General features: G+C 39.2%; 1 long non-coding RNA gene across 1 annotated transcript; it reads left to right on the top strand.

Moving 5' to 3' along the window:
* The first annotated feature begins 411 nt into the window (after positions 1 to 411).
* Positions 412 to 1,893, top strand: LOC122002871. Its single transcript, XR_006117744.1, has 2 exons — positions 412 to 618; positions 1,455 to 1,893. It is a non-coding gene; the product is annotated as an uncharacterized LOC122002871 (long non-coding RNA).
* The last annotated feature ends 870 nt before the right edge of the window (positions 1,894 to 2,763 follow it).

Here is a 2,763-nt window from a genome sequence, read left to right as displayed (position 1 = left end):
TGTCCAACTCCACGTCCTCCGTGACCCACCTCGGCCTCGGCCTTTCTCTCCGCTTCATACGCGGTTAAACTCTTCTCCTCGGCATGCCCTAACTCCCTTCCCCTTGGAATCTCTGGCTGCCTCCTTCCACTTCTCTCCGCGATGGCGTGCCCTAACTCTCTTCCCCTAAGCAGGCAGCCTCCTTCCTCTTCTCTCCGCGACAGCGTGCCCTAACTCTCTTCCCTGCTACGACGGCGTGCCCTAACTCTCTTCCCTGCTGCGACGGCGTGCCCTAACTCTCTTCCCCTCAGCAGGCAGCCTCCTTCCTCTTCTCTCCGCGATGGCGTGCCCCTAACTCTCTTCCCCTCGGAATCTCTCCACGACGAAGAAGCAGCAGCCTCCTCCTTCCTCATCTCTCCGTGACCAAGTAGCAGGCTGCCTCCTTCCTCATCTCTCCGCGACCAAGCAGCAGCTCTGACAAAGGCGAGTGAGTTTTTGCCTAACCTAATCAGATTAGGGGTGCTGCTAATTTCTGAATCTTCGCTTGGGTGCTGCTAATTTCTGAATCTTGGCTTGTAGTTGTGCATTGCAACCCTCACCTCTTCCGTTCACAGCCAAGCAGCAACGAGGACAGACCAGGTGAGAGCTATTGGGTTACAGTTTAGCCGATGAAAGTTTCCTATGTTTGTGTTTTATGATGCCCCATCTTTGAGTTGTCTCTTCGAGCAAGTAGGCATGTAGGATCTTTGGGTTGAGTGAAATCATATAAGAATGGACATGAAAAATTCATTACATACTAGATATTGAATTTTAATGGCATTGGAAACATTTTGCAAGATGATGGCATTGGATAGTACATTTAACTTTTTGCTAGCATTGGAAACTTTTTACAAAGTCATTTTGGGAACTCAATTCTAGATTCACTCATTCTATGAACTGATCTTGCTGCCTACATTATGTCGTGGAGGAATTTTTTCCTTTGACCTACTTGTTTGTTTGTATTCTGAAACAATATATTAGGGTTCTTGGTGGATGCTTGTTTACAATTACTATATTGTCTCTACTTTTGGATCTGTTGCTTTTGGTGGAAGGAATTCTTTAAGTGATTAAATTGAGGATTTTATTTTTCCCTTTCTTGATACCTACTTTTTCCTTTATAATTCAAATTGCCTAGTTATAAGTGTGTTAATTCATATAATTTAGCTCCCAGCTCCTTACAAGAGTGTTGATTCATATAATTTAGCTCCCAACACTACAAGAGTGTTGATTCAAATTGCCTAGTAAGTGTAGGATTTATCATGTTTTTTTAATATGTCTATGTTTTTTGTCTAATTTCCGGCCCTGTTATTTGTTTTGGTCTATCTTTGTTTTGTATTTTCTTCTCTAGTATTTTTTGTTTTATTTTTGCTCAAATTGTTTCATTACTTGTCCCTTTTCCTGTTTATTTCAAAGGCTCTGTTATTTGTATTTTTCAGGGTCTGATTTCTATTTTTTTTCATGGCATCATCAAGTTTTAGTAGCATCGACAATACGAGATTTCAACCTGTAACATGTAGAGACTGCGGACGAAATACATTGGTGTGTATTTCTAAATCAACTAAGAATCCTGGGAGACAGTATTACAGATGTGTGCAACATGGATGGCAACAGTGGGTGCCGACTGATAATAGTTCAACTGACAAAAGTGCAATTGAATGCATTGCTTCTCATGGACATAATCTGAGGATAATCAATGTACCAAAATTCATCTGGATATTAGTGGGCTTGAACTTAATTCTCTTAGCCATAATTCTGATTTTGGTGTTAAGTTTATTTAGATAGGTTGTTTTAAATTGTGTTGATGTTGTAATGTAACTGTTGTACGTTTGGATTTAGAGACATAATGTTAGTGTTGAAATTATCATTCCCCTTTTATTATTGATTAAATATTATTATTGAATTTATTTTATTAATTCATCTTGTTAATCCGCATATAGCTTGCAGTGTGGACACAACAACAGGTGCCCGAGCTTTAAATTCAGTTGAATTATATGTGTAGTTTAATCTTCAATTGGATGATAAATTGCATCAACTTGTAGATATTTGTTTAGTTTATCAAAGTATGACCTTGTATTTCGATTATGAAAAATTATGGATAAATGAGATGCCTAAGATTCATCAATGAATAGAAGGCTAACTCGTGGTAAAAAATATCTTCAATTAGCCGAAAACTATGAAAGAATATATGTCACACTGGAGGTCTATACATTGTTTGTACATGGAGCATGGCCACATCAAAGTTGGTCCACATCTCATAACTACTTGGCACCAAAATGATTAGGACCTTATGATCAAACACCAATCAAACAATTCATAAACTCTAATGTGCAATGTTGGAAGGACTCTGTATTCTAGCTTCTTCCTTCCACAGTGAACCACTAGTGTCAAGATGGCGAACCAGCAAGCGAAGCCCATTATCCACACTACTCGTCCATATGCAAAACGCCAGTCCCAGTCTCCATCCTAAAAAACGTCGATACGTATCGTGACGAAAACCAACCAACAACACTTCAACAAGCAACCGTCGGTGGCGCCGAAAAATTCCGACAAACACCTCCCCGACTTTTTTGCATTCTCAAATCTCCAGGCATTGGCATTTCTCGAAGCTGAACTATTTTTACATTCTCAAATCTCGAGGCCTCCTTTTTGATAGTTTTGAGTCCAATTATCTCATAGGTAATTGACCATTATTAATAGTTCTAATATATATATATATATATACAGATTCAGTTAAAATTAACTAAT

Source organism: Zingiber officinale, chromosome 1A, assembly GCF_018446385.1.
Source record: "Zingiber officinale cultivar Zhangliang chromosome 1A, Zo_v1.1, whole genome shotgun sequence".
Classification (NCBI taxonomy): Eukaryota; Viridiplantae; Streptophyta; class Magnoliopsida; order Zingiberales; family Zingiberaceae; genus Zingiber; species Zingiber officinale.
This window is presented reverse-complemented; position numbering and strand designations above follow the sequence as displayed.